The 23164-nt window shown below is 41.4% G+C and overlaps 1 protein-coding gene and 1 pseudogene across 1 annotated transcript in view; both read right to left on the bottom strand.

Moving 5' to 3' along the window:
* Positions 1 to 23164, bottom strand: part of Ncald (neurocalcin delta) — a 314139-nt gene that overhangs the window by 147739 nt on the left and 143236 nt on the right. The window lies entirely within an intron of this gene.
* The window catches only part of LOC124979738 (28S ribosomal protein S9, mitochondrial-like), a 37818-nt pseudogene continuing 22649 nt past the window's right edge, over positions 7996 to 23164 (bottom strand).

Here is a 23164-nt window from a genome sequence, read left to right as displayed (position 1 = left end):
TTTTTATGGTGGTTTTACAGCATTAATTCTTATTTTTTTCAAAACTATTTTCTAGATAGAATAATTGTTCACAGGAAAGGTCAGCATATTTGAGTCTCATTTTCTAAAAGAAAAATGCAAAACTCATCTTAAGTCTATACTTCCTTTAATATTTTGACAGAAGATAACTTACAAGAAGGTTACAGGGAACCTAGTCTGTGTATTACAAAAGATTTTCACGATTACTAGCCATCTCATTATACAAAGTTAAAAAGACTCCACTTTCATTTAAAGGTCTTGTTTTCATAAAGTTGTCCCACATGGATGACATCCTGTAACATTTTCTGCACTTCTGGTATTAACTACTTTGCTCAAAAAGCTTTCCTGTGAATGATTCAAGGAAGGACTTTCATCTGGCCCAGTCCCTGTCTCAATGGGTACAGAGGTTTCCCATAAATTTTTTTTTTTTTTTTTTTTTTTTTTTTTGTGGTGCGGGGGACTGAACCCAGGGCCTTGTGCTTGCAAGGCAAGCAATCTACCAACTGAGCTATATCCCCAGCTCCATAAAACATTTTTTAATTAAAGAAATAATTTAATTGTTGAAGTTCTGTCTTCTCTCGTATACTTCCCATACGTGCCATAAGTGTGTGCACACACACAAATTTAAAGTAGCTCTTTAGGATCTGGATTACTAAAACAGAATCAAGCAACACCCTAAAGTGAAACAGATTGACAACATACATGCTTTCAAACAACTAAAGAGCAAACATCCCACACCGCATGGTCTTTCCTAATCCCCGCTTTTTCAGACAACAATATTTTCTATTTCTAGTTCCACAGTATTAGCTGACAAAGAAAGGCATTTGGTATTTTGTTTTTTACTATATATATATTTTTAGGTACAAAAATAAATATTTTTAGGCATAAACAGCATCTGGAAGAACAAACATTTACCGGCCACATGTAAGTGAGAAATCTCAAAAAAGGCTTCTAAATATTTATCAGTACATTTAACGGATTTTTAAAGTACTGTTGAGAATCTCAGGCCTATAATCCCCACTGGAGGTGGAGGTGGGGGCAGGGGGCTGTAGGTGCTTTTCTCCCTGCCTGGATGTGTGGTGGTACAACAGGTTGCTAATCAGGAGGGTTTCTCAGTGTCCTTGAGCTTTTATTGTAAGGTACAATGGATACTGGGTGACATTCAGGGTCAGAGAATATAATATAATAGTGAAGATAATTCACCTTTCAAATCATCTGCTTAAAAATGTTTTGGCAACTTGTTATCTCAGGTAGAATGTCATTGTTTCCAGTCTCACTTTATGGCTGACAACGGGTACCCAGCAGGGGTAGGAGAAGCACGCACCCTGCTATTTTCTGGCCTTGGTGCATGCTTGCATCAACAGTAATGCCTTCATTCTGTTCTGTTTTCTTCCTCCCTTTCTTCTTTCATTCTTTGTTTTCTTCTTTCCTTTTTTTAGAAGAATCATTTTCAGTCTCTTAGACATTCTGTCAGGGTAAGGAGCATGATGACATCTCTAAATTCACTTCACTAGAGCCAAGTGCAAAAGGGCAACAGGAGATGTCCTGAATGCCAAGGAACAGGCCAGCGGTCACTCTGACCCTCTGAAATGTGGAAAGTCCCTCCATCCTAAGGAGACCGTGCTTGGTCAAATGCAACGTGGAGTTGTCTGAAATACCACTGAGGCAATAGGCCAGGTTCAATCCATACTTCCAATATTGGGAAAGCTTAATTCCTTTCTCAGTTTAAAAAGAATTATCTAAATGTATCATTTTGTAAGCAAAAGATTATCTTGTACACCCTACATTTAGAGGCCACTGGTGTAGGTGGAAAGAGCACTTGTCTTGGGACTCAAAGCTCTCTTGGCCAATTACTGCAAAATTCCTTCTGAGATTGCTGTGAGGACCAAATGAGAATGACCTATACGGTAGGTCACAATGCCACCTGTGGTGTTACTGCTCAGGAACCCCTACCTGGTAAATCAGAACTGTAACAGTTTGAGAAGTGAAATGAATCAAAGGGTATTGGAAAGTCTAAGTACTGTAGACCATATCCCATTGCCCTCTCTATATTATCTACCTATATTCTTTTTAAGAAACACTGAGATCATTGGACAGACTTTCTTCTAAAATGTTTGCTTTGTGGGCTCCTCTTAGCCTTTCCCATGAATCCAAAGTTGCATTAGGTTCCTGAGAATCAGCTCCCGGGGTGCTGCACTTGTACCCCCGACATCTTCCCTTCTGTTTCAGGGAATTTGAGTGCAGCTACCTAAACCAGAATTGTCATATCCTGCTGACCTCATTGGAATATTCTAGATCAGAACCACCAACCCATGAAGCAGGGTAAGACCCTATTCCTATCATTTCAGGTTGAGGCCCCAGGAACTCTGGTGCTTGTCAGAAAACCCAAATTTCCCATGACCCCAGAGGCACCGAGAATCATGCTGCTGCTGCTGTTCTCACCAAGCAGCCAAGATTCACAGAGTAGCTCTTTTACTAGAAACAATGGGAACATTCTCCTTTATGTTTGCCAGTACAGATAAAGAGCTCTTTAGCAAGCCAAATCTGCCTCTGGGTTTTGCCTGACCTGTGCCATCAGCCTGATTCACCAAAGGATGGAGAAAGGAGCAGGAAGGAGCACCTACTGAGTGTCTCCTATGGCCCAGCTTTGGGGCTGGTCCTCATTTTTACAGATGCTGTTATCTCATTTACATGCATCAGATCCTCACTAACAAAGGGATGCAAATCCCCCTCTTTCTGCCTCTACCAAGAGAAAGGAACAACTCCTTCTCTTCCTCTTGTCCCCTTTCCATGACAATAAACCCATGGGACTCCAGACACAGGCTCTAACAGCCTGACCCTTCTGCCTTAGGTGGAGAATTCAGGCCTTTGCCCAGGACAGGGCACTGATATTTCTTTCTCCTATCAGACATACACAGCATTTTAGTTTCTCCATCTTGGCTTCTAAAATAACTGCTTCCCAGCACATAGGAAGGTTGGATAATCAACAATGATTTCTTTGTAATATTGACAGTAAAATGTTAGAAGCTTGTACAGGGCTGGCCCATTCAACTAAACGTATAGACCTATTTCCAGTGAAAATAAAACCTAACAAAGCACCAAAGAGTTGGGCTACCTCAGGTGGTTAATTTCATCAAATCTGAAATAGAAGGAATAGGTTATGTTTATTGTTTTAAGCAAACTCCTGATTTCAGGGCCCTACTCGATAACAGACATGTTTGGGATTAATGAGGATATTTCCTTATGCAAACAGTAAAAATTCCAACATAAATATTGTGAGTTCTGACCTCCTGCTTCCTTGTGGTCTTGCTGCCCTTGAGAAGCTATTCACAGCCTGTTGTCTCAACAGATGGTGACTCACTCTTTACCTGTTGAGATTACCTGATATGGTAATATTAGCCCTTATCTGTCTACCAGGTAAGTCTTTCATAGTAAAGTTTAGAAGAGTACCTGCCACGGAAGCAGCTCTAAAACACTCTCCACATTGTGGCCATCTTTAAGTATGATTGAGAACAGATATCACAGAGCTTTCACCACAGACCCAGAAAGGCTGTGAAGTTTGTGACAGTTTGCCTTCCAAGTGAAGACTTTCCTCCTCAGTCACGACTTCATCTTGCACTCTGAGAACCTATGTGGGCCTCAGTTTCCTCGTGTGACAGATGAAGGACTCAGAATAGACCACTGCGTCTAAAATTTTAATTTGGACATGGATTACTGGAGGAGCTTGTTCAACTGCAAATACTTCTTATTCCATAGGTTGGGTTGGGGCCTAGAGGTCTGCATTTCTATCCTGCCGTTACTGCTGTCCGTGGAAGACACTCTGAGTAGCAGGGATACATGACTCCTAAAGAAACTCTCAGTGCTGAAGACTTCTATTCAAAATGATGCAAAAAAGACTAAATAGCAAATTAAATATACAAAATCATACCAAAAAGCTAAATATATAAAGTTTGAAATCTCTTGACAGTAACATAGTTCAGTGAATTTCCAAACTGCCTTGGCCAGGACTGTTTATAGTTTAGTGTAACAAAGCACAGAGGACCCCAAATGTCTACCCATTTCTTTACTCTTTGTCCCATAAGCAATTAAGATGAAATTATTATGATTTAACAATTCCATTGGCTTAGCAAAATTCAACAATTAACCCCCAGCTCAGACATCCTGAGGCCAAGGTTTAATTCCAAGAACTATTATCCTAACTACAAAAAAAAAAAAAAAAAAAAAAAAAAAAGGTTTAAAACTGGTGAATGTCCCAGTTTAAAATAAAATTTGTGATTTTCAAAGAATGAAGATAATTGTTCCCTTTGTCTCAACTGAAGTTTTGGTTGGGAGGAATAGTTAGCAGAAGAGAAAAACAAGCGTTTTCAATGCACTTGGCAATGGTAGGGCCAATGCTCAGCCTTCGCTGGTAGGCGAGAGCCTGGCTTCTGTTCCTTGTGAGAATTTATAGAAACTTAACACCTGGGACAGGTGATCATTATCTCATAATAACCTCAGGGAAGGGAAACCCATTTTTTTCTCTATCTATCACTGGGGGGAAAAAATAAAAGCAAAAGAAAGGTACTAGATTATGGGTGCCTTCTTGTGGAATGTGTAAATCTTGGAGTGACACCAGGTCCCCCAAGTCAGATCTGGCAAGAAGGTGGAGAGAATGAGTTGGAAGTATAGGAAGGAGTTTGTAAACATGTGTGCAAGGCACATTAGCTAATGCTCTTACTTCACAGCTTTCTAATACGTGAAGAGGTGCCAGTGCTGCCCACCAGGGAAAGTCTCACCATCTACCCTGGGACTGCTCTGCCAGGTTAGCACTGCCCAGGGCCTGAGCTTACAGGAGCAGGCCTTCAAGGTCAGCTGGAAGCAGCTTCTCCACACTCAGTGCCCCACCAAGTATGGTTAGGGCATCCCATGGGCCTTCAGTCTTCCTGGGTTCCTCGTTCCTTAATCCAGCCAGTCCTGCTCTGGGGACTGACCTGCCCAGGACCCCATTTTAAGGTCCTGCCAATTCTGGGGTAATTGTCTAATCTAATAAAAGAATTTATATAGAGAGATGTAGCACATGTAAACATGTTATTCCCCCAGGAATAGACTGCATTTTAACAAGGTCTTTGACTAGTGAGGTAATTAATGCCTTACCTTCAAATATGGACTCAGATGATATAAGAGATTTAGTGACCATGGTCATGTTGGAGAAACGAATGGGGAGAAGGGAGGGACTTAAGGTGTTCTCTCCACCATCCTATCTGTAGGACTGCACTGACACTGGCCCATGATTTGGCTAAATTAAATGGCGCCAGGTTTTTTAAGATTGTGCTACTTTCCCGTGTGGCTGGTTTTATCTCTTTCATGTGTTGCTGTTTGGAGGGAGTTAAAGGAGGATGACTTCTGGTTATGGTATAGGATGAAGCTTCCAGAAGCCTGAGTTCTAGGCCTGCCTCTGCATCTTACCAGCCATGTGGTCTCGGACAAGTCACCTCACTTTTCTGTACCTGGTCCTTATCTGTCAAGCGAAAAGACTGGACTAGGTCAAAAGTTTCCAAAAGTTTTATTCATTTTCTTGTTTAGGGAAACATTTATTTAAAAGGGATCTTACCTAGAAGTTCAATCTTCAAAGCAAATGAAAAAGCAATGTGTCTGATGCGGTACCGTGAGGTGCTATAACAAGTAAACCTCAGCGTTTCCATACATTCTCAGGGCACGCAGAGATTCATGGTTGGCTTTTTGTCTCATGGCAATGCAGGGACCCACACTCCTTCCTTCTGTGCCTCTGCAATCCTCCAGGCAGTGGTTCTCAGGGTTCAGTTTGTCTTTATCCCCCTCTTCCCTTCCACCTTTGCCAAATCAAGGGACATGTGGCAACACCAGAAGACATTTGGGTGACTTCAACTGGGGGAAGTCTACTGGCATCAAGTTAGAGGCCAGGGATGTTATTAAACACCCTACAATGCACAGGACAGGCCCTCACAACCAAGCATCATCCAACCTCAAATGCCAATAGTGCTGAGCTTAAGAATGTTTGCCCTAGGTTCTTAAATTCTGCATTCCCAGCCAACAAATGAAGGAGAGAGCACTGCGGAGCTCTGCCTCTGGGAGGAGGAGGTGGGTTTGACCTGGAACGGTCACACTTTGTTGGGACTAATGACACTTTAACTAACTCAGGCTGACTCCTTACTCCCTGGCGAGTGAGCAAAATCAAGGCCTCAAAGGCGGTTTCAAAGGTTCATGACGATAAACCGGACCACTGTCAGGGACTGGTTAACAACAGTTCCGCGATCGTGATCAGCTCGTGCTTGCCATATAGTCCAATGGGACTCTCGCCTGCGTGAACCCCCCATGCCTTGCTGACCTTTAAGCTGATTGGTTCCTGCCTAACCCCCACCCTACATAAAAGCTGTGTGACTTCCTCAATAAACGAGTTCCTGCTGTGACGGGTCTCCCTGACGTCTGATTGTCCTCCACCCGGAGGGCTGGGAGCGGGTGGTCAGTCGGCCCTACCTATCCAGGTCTGACCTTGTTGGGGAGTGTCCCCTTCCCTTGTTGCTGGTCGAGAAGAGCAAGGGGGTTTAAGACCCCGACAACACTTCACCTCTACTCATGTTTCATGAGCTCAAACTTGGTCATATGCTTTACTTGACCCTGTGTATGTGTGTGTGCATGAACGTGTGTGGCCACGGTGGTAGTAGAGGAGAGATGTGGTCTCTGACTGAGGAGCTGCTTCCAGAAACAAAGCTATCTACACAGGAAGCTGGTAGAGCTGGTGGACAGCTGTCTGTCACCCAGAGTACCCTCCAGTAAACAGGTTGTCACCAACGATGGAAGTGATAACCTTCACAAGTAGCAAGGCAGAATCCTGGCAATCCTTGCTATCTGAAGTGTGGCAACATCTGGGAGTCTAGGGAGAACCCTAGTGCTCTGAAAAGTGTGACAAGAGCCAACCTGCACTAGCTGCGGGACACCAAAGCACGCAGAAGTCCACAGAGATGCACAGGGCAGTCTGCCATCTCTGTGGAATTGCATTTCCCACTGCAGACAGGGGGCTGTGACTGGGGATCATGGAAGGCTGTCTTTTCTGTGTGGAGAGCAAAGATGAATAGGGTCAAATCCAATAAGGGGATAAAGAAAGATACAGTGGATTTAACCTATTTCCCCTCAGCCTGGAACACAGCAGTCTTTCTTTCCTCAGTTACTTTCACTAATCGGACAGTGGCCCAATTTCAGAAGCTAAGGCATTCGGAAACACAAATGAAAAGATACACAAATCATGTTCGATTTTCAGAAGAAAGCTCAATGCAAAATAAAATAAGTCAAAAGCCCTGGACCTGTTTCTGCCTGTGACCAGCAGTTCCAGGGGAGAGTCACTTACACGTCCTAGGCTTGGTAACTTTCAATAATCATATGTGGAAACTGACCTGGAGCAAGAATTTTCCAACTGTGTCCTGGAGAACCCCTGGGTGGAGGTAATCTGGGGTACCCATTGGAGATTCAGATGGAGTAAGCCAATAGGGAATATAGCTCACCTCCGATTCCTTTTTGTCCATTTGACATACCACACCTCAGTGTAAAACTTTGCTTAAATGAAGGAGTCTATGGCTAAGCAACATTTGAAAATCCCTGATTGACTCACTCATTTCTAATTCTAACAGTCTGTGACTATAAGATTAGAACAACTTTGGTAAAAATTTCTATTCATTCCTCCATAAGGCAATATTTGTCTTTAAGTTTTATTTAATTTTATTTATTTTTGGTACCAGGGATTAAATCCAGGGGCGCTTAACCACTGAGGCACATCCCCAGTCTATTTTTTTTAAACTTACTTTTTAAGCTTAAACTTTACAAAGCAGCATTTAAAAGTAAATCATCTCATAACTAAAAATAATTTCTGCTAGTGCTGCCCTCACGTTGGCTGGAAGATGCTGATTGTGTTCTGCCCCATGCCAGGCACGTGTGCAGCCTCTCGCTGCCCCTCCCGGGGGGACACCTTCAGCACTTCTTCCAGGTAAACTTTCTGCAGGTTGCCTCTTGGCCTGGCTTCTTTCATTCTGTCACGTGGATCAGTAGTAGGTATTCAGCTTGTCTCGTCCACTTGACCTCATTCTCAGTCATGAAGCTGCACAGGGCTTTTGCCAGTGCCAAGCATAGGGCTCCTGCCTGTGCTGACCTCCCACCCCTGAGACTGTGCAGGTCACATCATGTTTTCCAAAGCAGTCAAGGAAGTGAAAAGGGAACATCAGCTGTTCTGTCCTGTGTGACTGGAATGTTCAGTAGATAATCAGCTCCATTCACTGTTATTCTTCCACTTCTGTTTCATAAGCAGCTGCTTCTGCTTTTGCACTCTTTCTTCTATCTTCACCTGTGCTGAAGGCCCTTCCTTGCTGGTCATATGGCACAGGTTCAATCAGCTGTTTTTTTGATTGAAGAGCTACATTTCTGCAAAACTTCTGCACAAATTCTTCTTCAGCAGGATCACACTGCAATGTCAATAACTTTTCTAGCAACCAAATGAACTGCATATGATCTTGATCTGACAGTTTTTCCACTGACATTTCTTCTAGTTCCTCCTTAATCAGCCATCTGCTGCCAATCAGATCTTTGGTTTCCATTTTTTCTGGAAGTAGACCTTTGGCTCACGACTGATTTTCACATTTTTCTATATGGAGTAGCTTTCCATATACTTCATGCATTCATGAATAACATGATTGTTTGCCAGTATAGAAGAGAAAATGAAATGGGTAACCATCTTCTCCCCATTGGTTTGCTCTTTGTCTTGGAAAAATCTGTTTCAAGTGCTTCATTATTGACCTGGCTTGCTTCTCAAACAAACCACTTGGAAATAGGTAGACCACAGCTCTGTCAATATCCTCTTGGGTAAAAGTTTCTGGATCTTCTCCCATCATGTTGGCCAAGTGTCTCTTTCCTATGTTGAACTCTCCAATCTGCTTTTTAATAAAATCCTCTGTGTATGTTCCACATTTTGAGGCTGGAACATTTTTCTTTGTTGTTACAATGGTGGTGTGTACTGACCTTCATATCTGCAGGCACTCTGGCAGTGGTCCTTTGGGTACAGCTGCAGCGGGTTAGCAGCAGTGGGCAGCGGGGTTGTGGGCAGTGGGGTTGTGGGCAGCGACACCAAGAGAAAAGACCTCCAGGGGCCCCTTTGGTTTTCTTTTTATGTTTTTATTTAGAGACAGGGTCTTGCTAAGTTGCTTAGGGCCTCACTAAGTTGCCCCAGCTGGCTTTGAACTTGTGATCCTCCTACTTCCATCTTCCGAGCCACTGGGATAACAGGCATGTGCCACCATGCCCAGCTCTGAATTTTAAATTACCATTGACATTAGCTTGGCCCAATCTCTAATTCCCTACATGTTTGTCAGACAGTCTTTAAACCTTAAAGTTAGTCTCATTCACACAGAAGAATACGTGATGGAATCCCTCATGACCTACAGAATCTTGGGAGTTTCTAAATCCAACTTTCATAGACTGAACACAGGTAACTTTGATCTTAAAATTTTATAATAAATTTGATTTTCAGTGTGACCTTTGACAGTTGTTCTCATACCCACAAGCCTGCTATTATCAACCACCCTTCTTCAATAGGTTACAGAATCCTTCTCTTTGCCCAGGACCTGGGGGAAGTCTCCACTGCCAATCACTGCATGGGGATGAAGTTCTAAAACAGACTCACATAGTACTTCTGTTTTCCCATTAGGAACCAAGATCTGCCTCTATTCCCAGTAGTCATTCTCCCTGTGACCGTGAACCTGCATGTTCTCTGTCCTTGACTGAAGTCATTCCTAAATTGTAAACCCACTGAGATAATACAGAGTCCCCTCAATTATCTAGTGAGGGTCTCTGCATAGATTAGATTCCCAATAAATAAGCATTAGTGTAAAACAAAGGTGACAAAAACCATGTTAAGTGTAAATTAGGCAACTTAATTCCATTAAACTATGTGGATTTCTATATAAATGTTATATTTTGATGCATAAACAAAATATGTTCCAGAAATTCCCCAAGTTGGAGCTTTTGCTCCAACTTCTGGCAGCAGCAATTATTTGCCATGTTCTTTATTAAGACATAAAGAACATGTTGGTTGCATTGGGAATATCATTGGTGACTGCCATCTACCCCTATTGATAGGTATCACCACTCTCATCCACGTACAAACCCCTGAGATTTTCAATACAGGCCTTAATAAATGCAGCCTGCCCCCAATTCTACCACAAACTCCAAGAGTAATAATATCTACAGAAATCACTGCAGACCCTCATGAAGATCCTGATCCTGCCATCAGAGAAGTACCATGGTCTCTTGAACCAGCAATGTAAAGGTTGTAGGAATTTCTAGTAATCCAATAAGGATGGCCAATGTTTCATGGACTGGTGAAAGTTTTAAAATTGAAACATACTGTGTATTTCAATTCTCTTCATTGGTTTGTCTCCTCTCTAAACATGAAGTACCTGAGGAGGATCACATCTATTTTATTCACTCTTAATTCCTCAGACCCTCATAATATCCACATGGTACTCACTGAATGACTGGATGAATAAAAGACAGTCATTTAGTATGATGTTATAAATACGGTGTGTAGTCATTTTTGTTGTGACAACCTGATCTCTAAAGGAGGTGCAAGAAAAACTTAATGAAAAAGGAAATATGGGTCAAGTTCATATAATCTTCTACAATCAGAGAATATTTATAAGTTTCCTCCCTGAGTAGCAATACTTCAAAAAAAAATGAAATAGGAAAATTTTTGGAGTTCACCCTAAATAATCTCGGAAAAGAGCAGTATATCCCAGATGCTTTGAAAACCAGATCAACCTGATTTCGTTCATGGAAATCAAATTCTAACAAAATACAATAACATTTGGTGCTTCTTTGGAAGGTCACAGGAGGGACCAATGCTTTGTTTTGTCAACATGTATATCGTATTTAAAAACACATTAATTGACGCCACTTGGGGCACCTTCATGGCTGGTTGAACATGGCTAACAGAGTTCAGCATAATAACCAATTTTTACAACAGGATTCTGACATTTTGAAGTAAAGTGTATCTTAAACCTTTTTACTAAGGAAGGCTCATGTTTAATTTTTTTTTTTCATCAAGAAAGTGGTTCAGCATTTATAGAGCTGTGCTTCAGCTACCTGTTGACCATAGGATTATGGGGACACCCCCCCCCCCACATTGATGCTGGTAAAGATGGAGTCCCACTGTAACAAGAGCTTAATGCTGTGCACATTTATGGCAGGCAGTAAATATCAGAAGCCATCTGGGCACTTATGATGTCAAGGCAAGTAAGAAATGACACTCACCTTCAAAGAGCTCTTAGTCTGATGCTGAGGAGAACTGTGTGTTGGACAACTAGAATTCCATGACTGACCTGTGGTGACTAGTGGAATGGAGAAAGGGTTATTAGCACACAGGAAGAGAGGGATGGAAATCTAGAGTTGGGGAACAACCAAAACCAAGCAACAGAAGAAAAAGCCATGTGTCCTGTTCATGGAATGGTCACAGCTTGACCAAGTGGGGAGCTGGGGTGGGCAGGAGCAGAACATAAGGTCCAAGAGACAGGTTGAGGCCATATTCTGGAAAGCGGTGCTAGGAGGTGTGACCTTCAGCGGTGGCACAAAAAGGGGTTTTCCATGGGGAAAGTGGCCAGTGGATTGGCCAAAGGATGATTCAGGGTACCTATACTCCCCTTCCCAACCAAATCTCCATCAACTTCCTCATAGCTCCCCCCACCAAACAAAACAAAACAAAACAAAAATGCCCTGAAAGCATACACTTAATTCAAGTCCCCTAGCCCACTTCATATTGCTATTTCTATATGGAAATGCAGAAGCTACCCTTGAAGGCTCTCATATCCCACAAGGATGGGTATGGAAAAAAAATCAAACCTAGAGGCAGATTTGCCTCCTTGATTTCAGTCATGGCACCAAACCAGAGAGAGTTGGGATAATGAGGGACACAGAGGTCACAGAGAGGAAAGCTGTCGAGAAAGCATGTCTTGGATTTGGTCTTCGAGGGCAGGATCTCATCAATTAACTTGAGGCTCCCTGTGGCATAAGCTGTATATATTGGCAGAAAAGTAACTAAGAAGCAATTGTGTCACCGCAGGCAGCGCTAAATTAGATGCACAGTGCATCTTCAGTAGCTATTAATAGTAAGAAGCCTGGAGCCAACTAGAGATATGTCTGTATAATAAGGAAATGTAGTGCTCTTAAATGCGTAAAACATTGTTATCTGTCATCTATAGGCAGCTAAATAGAAAAACACAGCTGAAGAGCATTTGCAAACTGAGTGAATATTCCTATGAAGACCCTAAGTCTATAATCAGTTGGAGAATGAATTAAAGATGACGACTTTGACTTCTAGATACTGCTTGGTTAAAATAAAAGAAATGAGTGTAAGAAATGTACATGAATATATAGTAGCACATATAAGTGAATACGTTAGTGATTTTTTTTTTAAATGAAGTCCAGTGCAGTCTTTGTTAATTGACTAAGGAATGTGTGAACAAACAATGCTACTGTATAGGTTTGAAAAATGGAAAATGCTTTGCAGTTTAGGCTAACTACATGCTTTATGACATATTCATCATAACATAGAGTCATTCTGTGTATCCACAGGGGATTGGCTTCAGGACCCCTCTGGACACCAAAGTCCATGGAAGCTCAAGCCTCTTACGTAAAATGCCATAGTGTTTGCATACAGCATATGTACATCCTGTCAGGCACTTTAAATCATCTCTAGATTACTTATAATACCTAATCTAATGTAAATGATATATAAACAGTCATCAACTGTCTCATTAAGGCAAGAGAAGTCTGTATATTTTCAGTACAGTGGCAATTATTTTCCCCAGATATTTTCAATTCGTGGTTGGTTGAATCCACAGAAGCCTAACCCACAGCATTTCTGACAGGGAGCCAAATGTATATAAAAGTAAATGCATGATCACTTCCAACGAAACCAAACACCATGATGCCGGGAGCCCATTTGCCCAAGTTGTCTATGCTACTTCTTTTATTTTTATTTCAGAGGAAAATATGATGTTGCAAACAACAACCATAATACAAACAGGACAAATTGTATATTTGCAAAGGAAATGGCAGGTCACGGCACTGTTTTGTTTTGTTTTAATCTTTATCTTTGTGGAAACAAGGGTACCTATTATTCACATATATATAGCATATTCAAAGAATACAAAGAAGTTTAAAAACCACTGAGGTATTACTTAGGCTACAAATATATTTTATTGTACTGTTAATTACTTAGAACAAAATGAGGAGATGGGCAGATATAAAAAAACCTAAGCATTGATTACAATGCATTAAGAGCTACTTTTTGAAATTATGAAAGTAATTTAAATATATACCAACAAAATTCCAAAACAAGGTTATTAATATCTTTTAAGTATTAAAAGATATTACTTCAACACAATGACGAAAGCATTACTCCATGCGAAGCTAGTGAGATTTAGTGACTAGAGTGACAGCATCGCATATTTTCATATTTTTAGCTCTGTTTATGTGTCAGACTGCAGTCTCACAGGATCGAAATAGGCATATTCAAATTTATTTCCAAATAATCACTTTTTGTCTCCTTTCTAATTTTAGCCTGCACAAATCTTTCTGATTCACTTGGGTCTCTGGCAGACAGTTGTGGACTGTGGGCCGACTGGCCAGTGTGACCAGGTCAATTTGCACCTTAGGACTGTTGCAGCCTGAAGCCAGCTAGACATACAGGAGCTACATATACAGTTACACCCATGGCAGACCCTACTGTGCTCCCCAAAGACACCCTTCTTCCTTCCTTCTCTCACAGGGCTTCTTGTCCTCAGCACTATTGATAACTGGGCTGGGTTCCTCTTTGTTGTGGGGACTTTCCTGTGCCCGGTAGCCTGTTTGGCAGCATCTCTGGTCTCTACCCATTAGATGCCAATGGCAACTTCTCCCTTCTCCAAGTTGTAACAACCAATAATATCACCAGACATTACCAAATGCCCCTTGAGTTGGGGAAAAGGGGAGAGAGGGAAAATCAACCCTGGTTGATAAGTCGTTTTTACAGAATGCTGTTTGTAGTCTTGTCTCCACCATTCTGTGAACATCTATAAGCTGTACATAAAGTAGCCAAATCCCAGGCAAAGAGAGTGAATCTTGATTGGTTTAGATCAATCATGGTGGGCCTATCCCCTATCTCAGACACTGGCTTATGCAAGTATATGCAACACAATGCTGGCCAAGAAGACAAGGAGACGTCAGCTGAGGGGTCCTGTGTTACCAACTTTTCATCCCCATAATGAAAACCTGAGAGAATTTACCTACAGAGAAAACAGGTTTATTTTGGCTCATAGTTCTGGAGGTTCCAGTTCAAGATCAGGTAGATTCATTGCTTTGGGCCTGTGGGGGGCATGCTGGAGAGTGGGAGCACCAGAGGAATAGAACTACCCACCTCATCTGCCAGGATGCCAGGAAGCAAAGAGAAAAAGGAGGCCAGGGTCCCAGGACCTTCTTCAAGGACACACCCTCAATAACCAAGGACCTCCCACCAGGCCCCTCCTCCTAAAGGGTCCACCACCTCCAGTTTGCACTACCTTGTTTGATACATGGACCTTTGGCAGACATTCAACATCCAAACTACAGCAGGCCACACAGGAGGAATGCCTCACTCTCAGGTATCCTTTGTTATATATACATAAAACAAAAATCACATGTGCACACACCTACACAGGAAGTATAAGAAAGAATAGAACGAAGAAAAGCAAAATAAGGGGTATTTTAATTTGCTACAGCTGCCTTAACAAAGTACCACAGATTGAGCTGTTTAAGCAGCAGAAATTTATTTTCCAGGGAGTTTTGGAGGGTAGAAGTTACAAGCTCAAGGTGTCAGCAGGTAGTTTCATCAAAGGCTTTACTTCTTGGCATGTAGGTGACCATCTTCTCCCTCTGTCTACACATAGTCTTCCCTCTGTGGGTGTCTGTGTTCAGATTTCCTCTTATTTCGAGGACACCAGTTATACTGAATTAGGTTCCACCCTAATAACCTCATTTTAACCTAACTTTCTCTTTAAAGAACTTATCTCCAAATAAATTCACATTCTGATGTTCCACATGTTAGAAATTCAATGCCTGAATTTGGGAGGCAGGGCACAATTCAGGAATAACAAGGAGAGAAGAAAAAGGAAGAAAAAAGGGAGAATGGACTGTATTAGTTGGTAATGACCTCCTCTGTGTTAGAAATTAGTGATCCATTAAAATAAAGCTTTGTTTTTATAACTAACATGAAGTCTGAATATGGGTGACTTGCTAACTTTTGGGTTGGGGTGATTAAAAGTGTTACTGATGACCAGACTCTTTTTCTAGTTAATATTTTGAAGCTTTCATCTCCTCACTAGTTGCCTCAAGGTTGCAAGATGACCCTTGCAGCTCCAAGTCAGGAAGACAAGGAAATGGGCAGTACAAATAATCTTACTCTTATTCTTGTCTTTTAAATAGAAGTGAACTCTTCCCCCAAGAGTCCCCCAACATATTTCCATTTACATCTCATTGACCATAACTAGGACATACGGCCAGCCCCAGCTGTGAGGGAAGCTGGCAGAGCAAATATTGGGCTTCCTAGAAACTTTGGGAATAGGCAGCAAGCCGGAAGTGAATTGAGATTGCTGTGGAAATAGTCAGCCACCTCTGTCCAGAGGAGTTAGGGAAAGAAAAGAAAAGGTGGGGGCAGGGAGAAGACAAGAAGAGAAAAGGAAAATTGTCTGCATTCATAATTAAGTACTATATATAAAAAAACTAAGACTAGATACTCAGCCCTCCCAGCGGGTTCCCCATCCCATTGATTAGCTACTATAATATCCAACAGCTTGCTTCGTGTCAAAATGACTGCTCATCTTTGGCCATAAAAATATGTATCATATTTAATGATTGCTTCTAGATAAAGAGTTATACATGAACAACGAACCCCACATCCCTAACTTGTAATGTAGTATTTGGCTCAACGTAGGTAATTACTAACTATCTGTTGAATAACTGAGTCAACTGTGGGAAGAGCACATACTATCTAGTCAATTAGAGAAGGAATCACCAGGATTTCTTTGTTGTGGAAACTGGTTAGAAATGCAAATTCTTAGACCTTGACCCAAACCTACTGAATCAGAAATAGGTCAGCAATCTGCATTTTAAACACCCTATCAGGGATTTTGACAAGCTTCTGAACACACAGGCAAAGCTAAACTATCTCTGTCCTTCATAATTTCAGGGCCATGAATATTTTCTTTATTAATATTTCTCTTCTATGCTACATTGATCATCTGAAAGTACAAGTCTGTTCTAAGGATCTAAAATATTTTAAACAGTAAATTATGAAATATTAAAACATAAAGGTCCACAGAACTAAAATAAAATACCCACATATACACTCAGATTTAACACTGCTCAGATTTGCCATTTGCAGTTTTGCAAGTCTTTTTGAGTTCCTAGGCCCACCCCATGTTCTCTTTCATTCTTCCAAGCTCCTCTGACAATAGATCTCTATTCCTCAGCATCCTGACCCTTTCCTGATGAATCCTGAGTCCCTTGGCCAAGAGAACACCTTTGTGGAAGTGCGTCCTCTCCCTGGTAATCTCCAGAGACCAAGTTACCAGCACCTTCCCTACCTGGAGCTAAATAGCCTTTCACCGAGGCTCTGATGATGTACACCTTATGTTGAGACGCCCAGGAGCAAGGGTGGGAGTCAAATAAATTGTCAGTATCATATGCTTCTCATCTGAAATGCAACTCTGAATCCTCAAACTCAAGAACAATGTTTTTACAGGTGAGATGTACCCCAGACAGAGAAAGGAAGGAGGCAAATGTAGCCAAAAGTAAGGATGCTTGGGCATGGTGAGTTCTTATTCTAGCAATATTTTGTGGGATGCTTATTCTCTTAACACCTTTGAGTCCATCTATCAGGAGCCAGGGAATACTCATTGTTAAATATAATTAAATTTCTAAAGTACTTCCACATGTATTATCCCACTGGATGAGAACTGGCGTCCTCAGAGACTGTCTGGTGGCCCACTGTGCTCCTAGCACCCCACATACTTCTTGGTACATGAGAGACACCAATTGAATGTTGATTAAAGTGAAGGACAGAAAGATGCTCAAAGTGGCAGGTTCAGAATTCCCATGAAGGGCAGGGATGATCATCTAGTTGGAAGGAGGCTGCTTGAAGGAGCCTGTTTGCAAACTAATTGTTTTGTTTTACACTGATTTCTTCTTTGAGAAAGTTTTAGTAGGAAAATATGTTAACTGAACAATATGTCAACTGAAGGTTGACCTTGGTAATGTACTTGACTTACATTCTGATTGAAGTTGTCTCATTAAGGAAGAGTTCTCAGATTGGATCTGCCTGTGGACCTTGCTTTGAGTAATGACTGAGTAATATTCCATTATGCATATATATCTCATTTTCTTTATTTATTCATCTGTTGAAGGGGCACCTACATTTGTTTCTTAGTTTAGCAATTATGAATTGAGCTGCTATAACATTGATGTGGCCATGTCACTATAGTATACTGACTTAAAGTCCTTTGGGTATAAGCTGAGGAATGGGATAACTGGGTCAAGTGGTGGTTTCATGTTAAGTTTTCTAAGGCATCTCCATACTGCTTTCCAGAGTGGTTGCACCAATTTGCAGGCCTACCAGCAATGTATGAGTGAACATTTTCCCCACATCCTCTCCAACATTTATTGTTACTTGTATTCTTGATAATTGCCACTTTGGAGTACAATGAATTCTCAATGTAATTTTGATTTGCATTTCTCTAATTGCTAGATACATTGAACATTTTCTCATATATTTGTCGACTGATCATATTTTTCATCTTCTGTGAAGGGCCTGTTCAGTTCCTTTGATGGGGGTGACACAGGTTTTATCAATGATGTACATGCAAGTAGAAATCACCAGGTGGAACCAGGTGCAGAAGCTCACGCCTGTAATCCCAGTGTTTCAGAAGGCTGAGGCAGGAGGATCTCAAGTTCAAAGCCAGCCTCAGCAACAGCAAGGTGCTAAGCAACTCAGTGAGACCCTGTTTCTAACTCAAATACAAAATAGGGCTGGGGATGTGGTTCAGTAGTCAAGTGCCCCGGGTTCAATCCCCAGTAACCCTCCCCCCCCCCAAAAAAAAAAAAGAAGGAAAAGAAAGAAAGAATCAACAGGTGGCACTTCTGGAAGCCCTTCAAGGAAGTTTGGCTGACCACTGCTTTGTTGGTGTTTTCCACCAGCAAATTTATTCATCACCAAATGCTCATTTCCCTTCTCCTTCTCCTTTAATGGATTGTGGACATGAGGCTGGAACAGGCTCAGACAGCTTGGAACCACAGACGACAAGCGAATGGTAAGGGTGCTTGAGAGCACAGAAGTGTGGGGTTTCGGACAGCACCGGGGGTGTCATGCCAACCTCAGACTGCCCACCTTTAGACCTCTGATTATGGGAGAAAGGAAAACTCCTAATTTATTTATTAAAGTCATTGTTTGGGGGTTTATATAATTTTTAGCCTATTAAATTCTTAACTAATACATATACCATGTTAAATACAAGTGCTCGATGTAAAGATGAGGAATATAAAATATGTTTCCTACCCTCAAGGAACTTATGGTACCACTTCAAAGACAGGAAACAGATACAGCTCCTGGGCAAACATGGGACCACAGGTCTTGAAGAATAACAGCAGCTGGGATACCTCCTAGGCATGCTGAATAACTGTTTTGAAAATATTGAAGAGGGCAGAGTTGAAGTATGAGGTTGAATTTAGAGATTTTGAGATAAGACAGGTATTTCAGCTCATAAGAAATTGGGATTCTACATGAAAAGAAGATGCTGGAAATGCCAAGGTCTATAGCAGGGAGGGGAAATGGAACAGAGTTATTGAGGTGCAAAAAAAAAAAAAAAAAAGGAAAAACTAACTACTACAGAAGTCTAAGGAAGCTGAAATCTCGAGGAAGAAGGGAAACAACCTAAAGCTTACATAAAGAGACTGGGGAATTTGGGTGACTAATACCAAGCAAGACACACACGGTTCTGATGGGGCAGAAAAGTCATTTTTGAAAACATTTTCAACATTATGCCAGGAAATCCTTATTTTAGGAAAGTATAAGAAAAACAGCTAAAATGGAGCCACTCTGGTTAAATAAGGAGTAGAGAACCCACAGGCTCAGCTAGGGACCCTCTCTTCCCCACTGCATTCCAGGGTCCCCATCAAGCTCTGAGGAGCGGCAAGGACCAAGTCACTTGGGAAAGACAAAGGTACAAGTGGGAAATGAAGTAGCTTAGACCCAGTGAAATCATTCAGAGAAGAAAGAGCAAGAGAAACTAGAAAAAAGTCATCTTTGGGGATTTAGGAGATCCGAATTCCAGGTCTACTGAATCAATAACTCTCAGTCTGACACACAAGCCCTTGAGCCTCTGAGATGATCCATTTTCAAGATGTTTTCCAGACTTAAAAGTAATGGATCCTAATTTGGAGGAAATCATGTTCAGAAAAGAAGAGGCCACAATCCCCAGAATCTGGGGTTTTATATGAAGAATCACGCTGAAATGGTCTTAAGATTTTTAATGTTCAATTGCATTTTGCTCTTGAAAGCTATAGTTTCTCTGACTCATTCCCTTCTTCACTTTCTATTTTAAAGGATAAAATCTGTGATACGAACTTTGGATTTTTACATGTATCTAATAATAACAAAGAAAAGAAAAAGGTAAAGGAAAATGTGGTTCTACATTTTGCTTCTCTGAATCTTAAGACAAATGAAAAAAATTTGGTAAGTGATTCAAAAAGTGGTGGGAATTTGTGATCATCTCATCTTTTTTTTAAGTTAACAATTACATGTCGCCATAGAGCAAGAATATGGAGTTGTTAATCTGTAAAGCACCCAGAACCAAATTTTTGGTCAACTATTCATTTTGTCATTCTGTAGAAAGTCTTCATTTCTCTGCCCATTTTCCAGATGGGAAAACAGAAGCACACAAAAGTAAAATCAATGAACACGGCTTGCTATTGGTGGTAACTTGCCTGGCTGCAGAAGCATAGGAACAGAAGACCCCTGAAGTCTAATCTTTCTAAAATTAGCCAACCGTGATGGAAAGAGTCATCCCGTATAGGCCTGCCCTGAACAGAATTGTAAGTGAACAGAGGTAAACTAGCACCCGTGTTTATCTCTGCTGGTATGACTGACATTGGACTTGAAAGGAAGAAGTACAGCGAAAAGACAGGCTCTGAGCAGGCAACATGGTGCATTTGCCTTAAAGAAAGGCCTTTTCCTGTGGCCTCCCAGTTATTCACATAATTCAAGAAGTCTTTCTACATTTAATAAAACTAATTCAAAAGTTTTTTGGTTTTTTTTTTTTTTTTTTTCCAGATACAATGAGTTCAATCACATCTGATTCTGGCCACTCCCTGTCACATCCAAAGAGGCCTCTAGTGCAAGCATGTACCTAAGTCCAGTTCTGCTGGGTGTTACCCAGAAAGATCCAGTACTCCCCTTTGGAGTCCCTGTCACTGAAGAGGTCCTCCACTTCCAAAGCAGTGTCACAAGCCCTGGCATCAGGCCATGCCCTGCACAGGAAAACTCTCCCTTTACCTGGACTCTAGTGTTCTCTGGGGGTCACTAATATCCTGAAGCCCTCCGTCCATGGGACAGAAGCTAGATGGACTGAGTCAAAGCTCTCAGACACTGGGAGGTGGCTGCTCACAACTAGAGGCAGGACACCCCACTGACCTGTTGCACAAATGAACCTATCATTGAACAAACCACTTTCTAATAGATTTTATATCTGTAAGTAGACAGTGAGAGAAAAAGAACAGACAGGGCCCGTAAGGAGAAAAAAATCCTACACACTCAGTTTAAAGAACTTATGTCAGGTAAATGCTTTCCTTAAATGCAAGGGAAGAAAAGGAATATGCAAAGTTACAGGCTGTTGGAGGTCTCGTGGATGTTTTGACTAAACAAAACAAAAATAAAATCACTCTGCCTGAGTCATTATAAAACAGAAGATACAATTTTGAAAGACTTTTAATGACTTTCACATATATTGTCTATGAGCTATTTCATTTTGTATACTATTCATTCAAAGATGTGTGAAGTGGAAGGTAGAAAGCATGCCCTTCAGATTTTTCTTTTTTAAGTTAGGTCTTTGAGAATTAGAAAAATCTATAAATATAAAAGATAACACCTTTAATGAAAGCAGCAGCAACAACAATCAGGTCAGTTCCAAGGTTAGGAAGTCATATAATGAGCAGACTTAGGTCAACTGTTCTCCAAGTAGATCCTGCAGGGTGTTAATAGGGTTTACTCAAGAGAGGGAAAGTTCCATGATAAAGTACATTTGAGAAATCTGAATTAAAAGTTCTTGTCTATTTTTTTTTTGCATGTCTTACTTCAAGGCAATTCAAAGTCTTCATATGTTTGAACATGCATAGCAAATCTCAAAATGGGAGATAAAATAGGAAGCATTCCCCAAATGTCCTTGGTCACCAAAACCTTTTATTTCTAATGAATCTTGTGGAATTCATGTTCCTTGGCTTGCATTTTTCAAAATGCTTAACTAGATAGGACAAATGTGTAGATTGCTGAGAGGAAGGAAGGGAGGGAGAAAGGAAGGGGGAAAAAAGCAAAATTTGAGCTCATTTGAAGTTGCATGCACCTTATGAAATCACTGGCCAAACAATATTGGAAGGTGTAAAGAGAGAAGTGTATGTCATTCTAACTAAACTTAAAAAATCATACGAAGAGTGAGTGTGATAAAAACACTGAGCATCCTCCACAGTCTACCCTAGCTCTCCATCTGTCACACTGACTTTTTGAAAATAAAAGTAAATATAAGTGTACTAAAAATAAAAATAAAATAGATGATGACAACACAGTGTTAAGGCTGTGAATATGCCTACTCTTAGATTTGCCTTGTGAACTGATGGAACCCACCCAGACGGTCACCCAGCTCTGCACACAGGCAAACTGAAAATACCTGTTTGTATTCTTTGGGGTCACTCAGGACCTCCTGGGGGCTTTGGGTTGCCACTGATCCCACCAGGCACCATACTAATTACTTAGAGTACATTATCTCATTTAATTCCTACAGCAGCACCTTGAAGCTGGGACACTGATGTCATTGGATGTTGTTATGGTCTGAATGTATCCTTCCAAAAACTATGTTGAAACCTAATCCCATTGTGATTGTATTAACAGATGGGGCCTTTTTGGAAGTGATTAAGTCATAAGGGCTCTGACCTCATGGATGAGGATGTGCCCTTATAAAAGAGGTCAAAGGGCATGCCCTTGCCCCTTCTGCCATGTGAGGACCAAGCAAGAAGGCAACAGCTCTGGAGAAAGAGGCCATCACCAAACACCAAGTCAATCAGCACCTTGATTTTGGATTTTCTAGCCTTCAGAATTGTATGAACAATAAATTTCAATTATTTAGAAATTACCCAGTATATTTTCTTCATAGCAGCCTGAACAGACTAAGACATATGGAAAATGTCTTAGTTGCTGTGACAAAATACCTGAGGTAATCACCCTGAAGGAGGAAAGATTTATTTTGGCTCATGGTTTCAGATGTTTCAGTCCATGGTTGGCTAGCTCTGTTGTTTTGGGGCCGTGGCAAGGTAGGACATCATGGCAGGGAGCACGTGGCAAAGCTTCTCGCCTCATGGTAGCCAGGAAGCAAATTGAGAGAGAGGAAGACGACTGGGGTCCCTTCAAGGGCATGCCCCCAATTATGTAACTTCCTTCCACTAGGCCCCACCTCTTAAAGGTTCTACCTCCCAATACCTGATGACCACAGGCTGGTGACCAAGTCTTTAGCATTTGGGCCTTTAGGGGAAACCATAGCAGACAATGAAGTATAAATTCAGCTGCATGAAGTGACATTCCTGAGGGAGTTACAGCCACCTGATTGACATTCCTCCTCTGATGTGCTGACTTGTGTCATGTGCGTTTCATTTCCTTTCTTGCCTAAGTCCTTCTGGGCCCAACTCTGAATTTCTGGACCTCAGTAATACCTTTCATCTCCCAGGCAGGAGCTGCTATTGACTTTTGAATCTTGCTTTTCTCTACTGGATCAGTTTGGCTTGTCCTCTGATCTGGCTCTGAGCTGGGATGCAGCTCATTTTT

The sequence above is a fragment of the Sciurus carolinensis genome, chromosome 1, assembly GCF_902686445.1.
Source record: "Sciurus carolinensis chromosome 1, mSciCar1.2, whole genome shotgun sequence".
Classification (NCBI taxonomy): Eukaryota; Metazoa; Chordata; class Mammalia; order Rodentia; family Sciuridae; genus Sciurus; species Sciurus carolinensis.
This window is presented reverse-complemented; position numbering and strand designations above follow the sequence as displayed.